Source organism: Sitophilus oryzae, unplaced genomic scaffold (assembly GCF_002938485.1).
Source record: "Sitophilus oryzae breed Bouriz unplaced genomic scaffold, Soryzae_2.0 scaffold_808_pilon_pilon, whole genome shotgun sequence".
Classification (NCBI taxonomy): Eukaryota; Metazoa; Arthropoda; class Insecta; order Coleoptera; family Curculionidae; genus Sitophilus; species Sitophilus oryzae.
In genome coordinates, this window is record NW_022147426.1 from 4,233,517 (window position 1) to 4,244,920 (window position 11,404).

General features: G+C 34.8%; 1 protein-coding gene across 1 annotated transcript in view; it reads right to left on the reverse strand.

The window, feature by feature from the left end:
- LOC115888886 (DENN domain-containing protein Crag) overlaps positions 1-11,404 on the reverse strand; it is a 42,917-nt gene that overhangs the window by 19,796 nt on the left and 11,717 nt on the right. The gene's annotated exons all lie outside the window — the stretch shown is intronic.

The following is an 11,404-nucleotide window of genomic DNA, read 5'->3' on the forward strand; positions in this document are numbered from 1 at the left end:
GCCTTTCTAAAATTTGGAAGAAATAATTTACTCGGAACATCTATAACAAAAATAAGTACTCGGAACATCTATTTAATTCATAATTTCTCGATTCGAACCACGGCCTTTTGTTGACGATAAAGTTTTGCTATTATCTCTGTATCTTTATCGTCTATTCCCGATTCCTATAATATCGAGATGAATTTGTCATGCTGGACTCTATCAAAGGCCTTTTCGAAGTCTATGAAGCACGCAGACATATACATGAAAAAAAAAAGAAATTACTTATTTGTTCAAAATTATTGATTAATATTTCAAATAGTAGAATGCAGAATATTTAGGCGGGAGGTTAATCACCGCGACCTTACAGATCTATTGTGTGTTCTCCTTTCGTGAGTTATAACAGGTTATAACTCACCATACAGTCTTAGGGCTTTGGCAAAAGCCGGTATCTGAGAAGGCTCTACAGAGACTAGCTCTCCATCTTCGACATCAGCCGTACCAAAGTTTACGGCAGGAACGGTTGTCGTCTCGGCGCACTCAGCGATAAGGTGTTCTGGTGTTTCCTCATTTTCCCCACAGAATCTGTTTCTCAGCTTGAATCTACCGAGGTGTTCGCTGAGGAGACAGTGTCCTGTTAGAACCCACGTGACAATCCAAAGATTATTCTACAACAATGTGTATGTAAAGTTTGGCCTTCTCATGACATTTCTGTCCTTGATATTTGCTTGTACAGGGTGAGTCAACAATGGAGCACAGTATCTGAGTCACATTATCTAATTTGTTTCCAGTTTTACGAAAAAATAAAATAATCAAAATGGATTAGGGATCACTTTGATAAATTTCGTTTATACAAAAAAAAAATATTTATTTGAACACATAAGCGTAGCAATATGTTCCTGTATTATAGAAATTAAGTTTGAATGTAGTGTATGCACCTTGGTGTTCATGACGAAAAAATTTGTCAAACTGCTAAAAATTACTACTAGACTAGAATATGTATCGAAAATAATGCTAAACATTTTTTATCTCCCCCAATTGTCAACAGAAATATTTTTTTTCAATAATGTGTGTGTCCACCGCGGTTTCTACGCACTTTAGCACACACTGATTCGCTATAGACTGAATGAGGCTCCGAATAATTTCTTGAGAAAAGGCATTTCCTCTCGAAGATTTTCTCCCAAAGTTTGAAGATCTGGTGCTTATGGACGACTTTTTAGTCTTCTCTTTAGTAGGTCCCAAAGGTACTCAATAGGATTGAGATCAAGGCTATTAGCAGGTCAATCCATAATTCTAATATTGGACTCTTCAAGGTATCGAGTAGCTACTCTTGCAATATGAGACCTGGCATTATCCTGCTGTAAGAGAAATTTTGGACCATGCTGAGCAACAACTGGAATAACATATGGTTCAAGAATCTCAATCTCTTGTATCGTTCAGCATTAATTATGCCGTCTAGAAACACATGCAAATCCGTACGCCCATTTAAAGTTATACCTCCCCATACCATGACGGAACCTCATGAATCGCTTCCAAAATGAATAGCATGATCTCCACCGGGCATCATTATGACAGTAGTCAAAAACGGGACTTGTCCGTAAAAAGGACTTGCCTCCACTGATCCACGCCCTAGTGAAGATGTTCTTGAGCAAATATCCCTCGTGCCCTACGATGATTAGCAGTTAAATGCGGCACAACAGCTGCTCGCCTTGATCGAATGTTAACTTCATTCAGCCTATACAGTTTGACTTGAAATTTGAGTTCCTGTGGCGATCATAAGAAGATTTTGTAGGTTTCTTGCGATAAGTGTTTTTTTCGCGAAGAGCGGCTTGAACAAGATACCGATCTTCCCACCTCGTTGTCCACCTTAGTCGTTGAAGATATGGTCTGCGGACAACAAAAAATTTTCCATGTCGATTCCATAATCTGGAAAACCAATTGTGTAACATGAAAAAGCTGCGACACGTATCGATGCGACCGACTCTCCTGCAATAAAGTTGTGGCTTCCCCCCTGATGACTTCAGTATCTAAACGCCTTCTAGCACCGTTTAGTCTTCCCAAAACATCAAAATTGGCCATATTTAATACCAATTTTGACGATTAAGAAGACAAAATCACACGAAATAAGAAATTCGTTTTTGTATCAATTTATTCATAAAACACAAAATTGTTCTGATTATATGCTGCTATAAATATACGGAGATCGGTTTATAAACAGAGTAAATAGAGATACAAATACATATATCTGATCCCTAATTCGTTTTGATTAGTTTATGTCCAATAATTTATAGGGAATGTTAATGTATACTTTTATATGCAAAAATCTAGTGACAGTATGTGTTTCTTTCTACATTTAAATCTAAAACTATTTTTGGTATACTTTTAGCTTAATTTTTTCGTTAACGATGATATATGCTTAGCTTTTCTACTATATCTTCAATATAAGATTTTTAGTGTTGTAAAAAATCTATAGCGCAAAAATATCTTATTTTAATATAGTATTTCAGATTAAACTAAAACTTTTTCCAAAACAATTCAGAAACAATAAAAACAAAAGCGATACAAATTCATATTATTACAATCAGTAATACAATTTATTAGCATGATTATAACGAAACGTATGAGCGGTCCAATAACTAATAATTAAAATTAATTGTTTATTATAAAAGGAAAATTCCCAATTGCAGTACAGCTATTTATATTTTGTAAATAGTAGTTTTCGATATTATAAATGTACTTAAACTTAAAAATAGTTTGGAAAAATTGTAATAAAAGTTAATGTTTACTTCAATTGTGACAGTTTAATTAACACAATAAAGTAAATAGTAAGTAGGTACATCAACAAAACAAATATTTGCAAGCTTATTTTGTTTTCTGCAAGGCAGATAAAGAATTCTTTTAGGAAATTGTAATATTTTCTTAAGCTGCCATCTTCCTCTAGGAGATGCGAGATCTTGTCGTTGGTGGGAAATTTCACTGTCTTGTCCCTAGCTGTAGTGTCGTGCATCTATAACAATGCCGGATGGGATTATCTTGTTCGTCATCAGGCGCCCTCTATTGTGTGTGATCATGTCTCATGGGTAGAGGAAGTGAGGGAATCTTGGGTTAACCGTGCTGACCAAGAGGAAACAACTTCACCAAAAACCTAAATCCTATGATGGCGAGACCAGGTCAAAGGGATGCGTGACTAGATCGTAGTCTAGCCTTTACTGGTTCCAACCTTGAGGCACCAGAGGGCACCCCGTTTTATTAACACCCTACATCTACATGCGGGGCTCTGTAAAAGTGGACCAACTAACCCTAAGCGACGTCTGGGGACATTATGAGATCAAGTATAAAAAACACCACCGGTGAAGCTGTGGGAAAATCCTATAGCAATACTGGGAGCATTTATCCATGAAAGTTCCATGGGACACACCCCAAAGGGAACACAGGAGAGGCGGCTGACACTTGCGCGAGACCAGCCTCCACAAGTGGCACACAAGCTTTTTTTGGCATACCACCTCCTCTAGTAAGGATCGGGAGCCTACCTCTAGATCCAGCAATCGACACAAGCTACCGTTTCCTCTACCCGGCCTGAGTCAACCAAGCGGTCTAAACGATCCACTGAGAGTAGTTCTTAACGGATCAGAAGTACAGACACACCTCCGACTGAGAACATGCTCCAGCGAAAGCAAAAGCAAAAACACTCCTCGAAAAAGGGGAGGGTAAAGGAACTAAGATACAGCCTGGCGCATCTTCACTAAAGGGCATGAGAGAGAACGAGAACCTCTCACCCTCAATCTAAGCTCTCGCCTCTGCTTCGGCAAGAAGCGAAAAAGCCAGGATGTAAAGTCGTCCATCACCGAGAAGTAAGCAGGGACGTATCATCAGCTTTGCCGCTATTGCTAGACAAGTGAAAATGGTGATACTGTCAAAGGATTACCCAGAGGTTGCACTGACCACCGACCAGCAAACGGCTCTAGAAGCTCTCTCAGGGATACTGGATGAAGTAGTAACGAGCGGATTACAACGCAATGATCCACAAAATGTGGATCAGCTGTATTTTGCGGACCTACACTTTCGGGTGGATATGCTATTATCTAAGAGTAATCTAGTTTTTTTTGCTAAATATGAAAATGTTTAATCAATAAACACTAAAACTGCATATTTTGATATTTTCACTTTTCAAAGCTTTTAAATATACGAATTATTGAATTGAAAAAAAATACTCTCAGATAGATTTTTTATGAAATTTTATGTTCTACAAGAATAAGCGATGTAAAAGTTTGTATTGTAAACCGTTTCAAAGTTCTGGTACTTTTAATGGAAAAATATTTTTTACCTGTTATTTAAATGGAAAACTTTGAATGTTCACCGACACCTTTTAAAATTGAGATGAAAATCCTACCTTCAGGGGATATTTTTTTCTCGGTTATTCGGTTCATTTTAACCCATAAATTTAGGTTAGTTTATTTGGCTCACCCCACTATACACTCACAAATTGTCGTTTTAATGTACATTTTAAAACAAATAAGTTATCAGACAAAAAGCCAAAATCCAGGAATTGGAAAACTCCAGCATTCTGTTAACTGGTGAATTGGCAACACTATTTGTGTGAGAAAGTGTCATTTTATAAAGGGAGGTAAATCTTTTTTTTTTTTGTTGGGACATTAAATGAAGTCAGAGACAACGCAGTGAGCAAAGTTTTGTCACATTTAGAGAAGAGTTACGAGTGTGTTTTATTACGTGTGTGTAATGTCTGTGTTTTATTCATTTTTCGAGTCAGTCAAAAGAAGTCAAAAGAAGGCAAAAGAAGGCAAAAGAAGGGCCTGGTAACGTAACAACGACGTCACCTAGGACACATTTCCCTTAAAGGAATAAAATGCTCACTGGGAAGACATATGGTGAAGCGATTTGAGAATTTATTATTTTGTATAATACTGCTACATCGGTAATTATTCTACGATGTTCTAAAGTTAATACGTTAAATCGGTTGCACATAGATATATGTATAACAGTCGTTAATATTATTTTTATATCCCAGATATTTAACAAATCTTTTTTGTACCTGCTCTAGCCTATTTATATAAATATTGTACACTGAATTCCACACTGAGGATGCAAAGTTCAACTGACTGTATACATATTAATGCAGAATAAAAAGATAGCAAAGCCTTATTGCTGGTGAATTGTCTAGCCTGCCTATAAAGCCCAGCATTCTAAATGCTTTAGAAACAATAACCTCAATATGCTCGCCAAAAATCAATTTCTCATCAAAGAATACACCTAGATCTCGTGCTCCTTGTTTTCGAGGTAAATCTATGTTATCTAAGCGGTAGTTATAAATTACCTTAGTAGAGTATAAAATATCCAACCCGCGGTTCAATCCCTCCAAATTTTGAGACATTTTGCAACTAACTAACCGATTTGTCCCTTCACAGATCAGTTCCTTTCAGAAAATGAGAGATTTTATATTTACCGTTAATGGGCAATGAAATGTCTAACCCCTCGCAGAACAGATTGGCGACTGGAATTTATAGATCGTACTACTTTATAGATAGTACTTTTAGTTATTCAAATGAAATTTTAAGGGTATAAGTGCTACATATTTTAATGCTAAAAAAGTGTCGACAAATTCATCAGGGCCGTGCATATGGGTTATCACTGGAATATTTAAATACAAAAAAGATGTGCGCCACTGACTTTTTCTTTTGATATCAAAATTGTATAGGCCGTTTAATGCCAATTAAAACTTATCTCTTCAAATTTTGTCGAATTTGGCCTGTTTGATGAGATAAACGCAATTCTATTAATCACAATTAATAAAATTAAAATAAAAATGAAATTAATATGTCATATAGTTTACCTAATTTATTATTAAATATTATTACTATTAGTTTTTATTACCATTAGTCCCAACTTACAGATAGAGATAATTACTTAAACTTAATTTTAAAAAGTTTTAACGTCCTGTAACTCTAAAACTATGCATTTTGCAACTTTTTTTCATATTTTTTGATGAGGAAAAATTAGTATTTATTTAAAACTTTCGCAAGTTATGAAATTAATTTTTTTTAAAAGTTGCTATTAGACTTCAATCAAGGCAAATTAATAAAATTGCGTTTATCTCATCAAGGAGTCCGAAATCGACAAAATATCAAGAGAAAATTTTTAATCAGCATTAAACTGCTTACACTATTTCGCTAACAAGAGAAAAAAGTCAGAGGCGTACATGCTTTTTTTAAAAAAATATTCTAATGATAACCCATTTGCACGTCCCTGGTGAATATGTTGACACATTTTTAGCTTTAAAATATGTCGCATTTATAGTAATCTTTACCCTCAAAATTTCATTCGAAACGTTCTAAAAGTAGATTGGCGACTGGAATTTATAGATCGGGCAGTTTCGTCTAAAAATACCTCCCGTGTGTGCCCACCTAATGAACAGAATGCAGTCATCATTACAAGATTTACCTTTCGGATGTTCCCTCGTAACCACATACCTTTCGAGAATCGGGTACCGGAAAGTGAAAAAGTAAATCGCGGAGTACCGCGGCTGGCGGGCAGCGGCGCGCCGGGTGTGTCAAGGACTGGAACATTGACTTTCATTCGTCCAAGCATTCACGGTTTTTCTCGCTCTTTCCAATTGTTCGGCGCGTTGTTTTTTTTGCTCCGCGTTGTTTTGTTTGTTCCATTTTGCCATCGCTACCGCTTTGTCGTACCGGAGTGATCGGTATGGTTCTCATGGGATTGTATAATATACTAATTAATTAAGTGTAATTGGAGTTTTTTTTCGATACTAATTGCATATTCAACGAGATTAATCGGTTCAATAGCTTAATCATTGTAACTTTCTTTCTCTCTTTATGCAATTTGTTTTTTTTTAGTTTATAATGTTAATACGTGCTTATAATTACAAATATATACGAGTATCTTTATAAGCAAAAATCTGTGTTGCAATTTAGAGCATCTCTGACTAAAATTATATCATCATTTTCAGCTTATTCAACCATTTCTAATTACAGTATAGCCTCTCTCACATATTTAGATACTCTATTTGTAGTTGGACCCATCGTTGTCTATTGTTAGCAATGTGGGCCCAAGTTATCCTTGCTAATTTCCTAATATCATGGTCCCATCTCAGGTTTGGTCTTCTTCTAGGTGTCTTAATTCCTCGTGGGCACCATGCTGTAATTTTTGTGGCCCATCTGTTATCCGTACTTCTTGCCAGGTAACCTGCCCATTGCCACTTGAAGGATTTGATTCTGTGGAAGGCATCTCTTACCTATTACCTGGGTCTTTTGTCGCATACATTCTATTCTTTTAAGGTTTTTCTTGCTTATTCCCAACATATTTAGTTCCATTGAGCGTTTGCGACCTGCAGTTTCCTATAGTGTCCATTTTAAGTGTCCAGGTTTTGCATGCATAGTGTGAGTAAATAATGAGTGAATAAAATGGATCGAGGAGTGTGGACACAACATTCCTTCAGGAAAGACTAACCTGATATACAGAAGGATGGAAGACCGCTGACGAGTATTTGAGTATTTGAGCTGGAGTATTTGGGGAAAGACCAAGAGCAATCCTATCATTTTCCTTGAGAAAATACTCCTTATTCCAGGCAGCTCTCTACTAACATGACGGAGATTAATGGTTTTGAAGTGATCGAAAACTTCAATTACCTCGGATCTCTCATAACAAAAAAGTGAAATTGGGACAAAGAGATCAAACGATGACTAGTAATAGCTCGTAACTCAACAATAAAATTGCTCGAGTTGAAAAACTCTACAATATCCCTTAGCGCAACAAAGTAAAATTACTAAATATATTCAACTTTCCTATCGCTACTTATGCATCTGAGACCTGGACCACCAAAACTATGAACAGAAGAAAAATATATGCTTTTGAAATGTGGGCCTATAGAAGAAGAATGCTACATATTTCATATACAGGACATCTCAATTCTAAGAGCTCTTTCAGACGAGGATACTGTATGCGAGATTCTGTATACGGGATACAGAATTACAGTCGAATACTATCGAGATACTCTTTTGGCATACTTTTTTTTAGGTACGAAATAATATTCTAGTTTAAAACAAATTTCAGTGCGGTGCAGTCGTATTATTGTATTATAAAATGAATATTGAAGAGTGCGTTCTACTGTGGCATATATACCGTATGATCTAAAAAAAACGGCGTCCAGTTGACTGGGAAATGAACATCGATGACATTTCCCATATAAATTTACATATAAAATGACAGCGATCTTCATTCCATAGCCATCGCTGACGCCGTTTTTTCTTGATCATACGGTATAATAATACAAAGCTTATAAATTTTTCATTGTCGAAAGCGGCACGATCCATGGTTCTCTTATTTATTGTTCGAACTCACTCTCACTACTGAATTATTATTTTACTATAATAAATCTACAATAAATATTCTGTTCGCCTCTGAAATCGATCTGTTCAGGCTAGCATACTTTTGTATCGCAAAAGTATGCTAGTCCTGAACTATATCCATAAGCTACTATGATAAATTCTGTATCCCGGATACTCCTTCGTCGCCGGGCGGCTGAAAATTCCACATTCAAAAATTCGGCCGCGCGATACTGTATGCGTCGCCGAATGCCATGTGTAAGGTACAATTTAACTACATGCTTTTTCTGTATCTGAGATACGCGCGTCTGGGATACAGAGTCCTCGTCTGAAAGATGACTAAGGCAGTTGAAAGTTACCACAAGAGAGTCCACAGTCATTACTTAGATACATTGGGCACATTTCGACAAGAATAGATGCACTGGAAATGAGACCAACACACTAACAAACAATCGAGAAGAAGGTTTCTGACGCACTGGGTAAACCAATCTAAAGGAATTATTGGTCACGGTCTGCAAGAAGCTTCTCTAACCACTCAAAACAGAGAGGAACGGAAACATGACGTTACCATACTCTTTCGAATTGAGTTAACGGACGAGAAGATAAGAAGATTCCATTCAGAAATCTTCGCCATTCTGCAATGCGCGAGAGAAAACAATAGAAGAGCTTACTGAGATAAACTCATCAATATATATTTATTAAGGCAGCAAAGGCTGTAAAGGCAGCAAAGCCAAATAAGGTATCGGCGAGAATCGTATGGAGACCGATCTAAAGGAATATTATTATTATTATATTGCTAGCAAGGCAAAGGTCATCGGAATCCTATATTTTTTGACCTTACAGTTGGTCCAGCGCTAGTACTGGGAATATTCAAACATATAACCTGTAGTGCAATAAAACTCTAGACCATGAAAAAGCAGACCGCTCGGTGGAGAAACATATGGAGACATAGGTATAACAAGGACTTCGTCCAATGACCTAAGTCAAGGTATAGGACTGTATAGGACCGTCATAGGACGTATGTGTATAATAATTCTAATAAGATATATTAGATCTTGAAAGGGTAATCTATCGTTGTTCTCAATTTTATAAGTAAATTTAATGGAAGGAAAACGACTATTTAATTTTTTTGAAATGTTAAAGTAAGTGAAAACCTCGTAATTTCACACACATTCTATTATACAGGGTGTTTCAAAAAACATGTGTCATCTCTCGTGGGGATATTCCTTAAAAATAAGATTTTTTTCCCATTTGGATATGAAAAATAAGATTTATTTTTTATATCAACATAGGTCCCATTCTGCTTTGTTTCGTAGCTACAGGGTGTTAAAGTTTTAATAATTTTTCGAATTATTATAATTTTCTCCCAAGTACTTTTAGTTATTCAAATGAAATTTTAAGGGTATAAGTGCTAAATATTTTAATGCTAAAAAAGTGTCGACAAATTCATCAGGGCCGTGCATATGGGTTATTACGGGAATATTTAATTTAAAAAAAGATGTGCGCCACTGTCTTTTTCTTTTGATATCAAAATTGTATAGACCGTTTAATGCCAATTAAAACTTATCTCTTCAAATTTTGTCGAATTTGGCCTGTTTGATGAGATAAACGCAATTCTATTAATCACAATTAATAAAATTAAAATAAAAATTAAATTAATATGTCATATAGTTTACCTAATTTATTATTAAATATTATTAATATTAGTTTTTATTACCATTAGTCCCAACTTACAGATAGAGATAATTACTTAAACTTAATTTTAAAAAGTTTTAACGTCCTGTAACTCTAAAACTATGCATTTCCATACCCATGTTTATAGGGTATTTTAGGTTTAGGTGTTTAGGTTTATTAACTTTTTTTCATATTTTTTGATGAGGAAAAATTAATATTTATTTAAAATTTTCTCAAGTTAATGATATTATTTTTTTTAAATGTTGCTGTTAGACTTCAATCAAGGCAAATTAATAAAATTGCGTTTATCTCATCAAAGAGTCCGAAATCGACAAAATATCAAGAGAAAATTTTTAATCAGCATTAAACTGCTTACACTATTTCGCTAACAAGAGAAAAAAGTTTTTTAGCTTTAAAACATGTCGCATTTATAGTCACCTTTACCCTCAAAATTTCATTCGAAACGTTAAAAGTACTTAAAAGAAGCAAATTATAATAAATCGAAAAAATATTATAAGACTTTAACACCCTGTAGCTACGAAACAAAGCAGAATCGGACCTATGTTGATAGGAAAAATAAATCTTATTTTTACGTGGGCAATCTCCCCATGAGAGATGACATGCTTTTTGAGACACCCGGTATATGGGGATTCCCATTTTAATTTGATAAGTAATCCGATAATATAAGTAATCCGATAATTAATCTCTAATCTTTTATTTTCTTTATTTCAATCTAAGACATCATTCGTTTTTATCTTATAGATATAGTACATTTAATATCTAAAAATAAAACCAGTTGTTCAAACATACAATACAAAAATCGATAACACCTTCCATTCATTTTTCTCACACAAACTGGATATTTCGCTTGAAATATACGAGATAAATCACTCATTTCCACCTAAATACATAATATCAATGTCAAAGGAAATTAACGGAAAAATAAATTGTACTTTGTATAGTGTTTATTTATGTGTTGACAGCATAAATAATATCTTGTAAGACTAAATATATCGATTTGTTTCATTTTAAACATTGAAATATAATGTATCAAAAAATTATAATGAGAAAGAAGTTCAGACATGACACACGCAAGGTTATTATTACTATTATTGAAGGATATGTTAAGATTTATTTTCTATTTAAAAGATACCTTTTAATATTATATTAATAATAATATTTGAGATTCAGAACAATTTCTGTCGAAAATGGTTTTCTTACGCCTCTCTTAAACAATTTGACAGTACCGCTTTGATTTGGTACATTACTGCACGATTCATAACACTAGGGTTCAGTACTTTCGGTACAGGAATTTTGATGTTTCAAAAGAATGTTTGAAATTTGAATCATTGATGTTTCAAAACAACCGGGACTCGAAATTATTAATTCTCGGT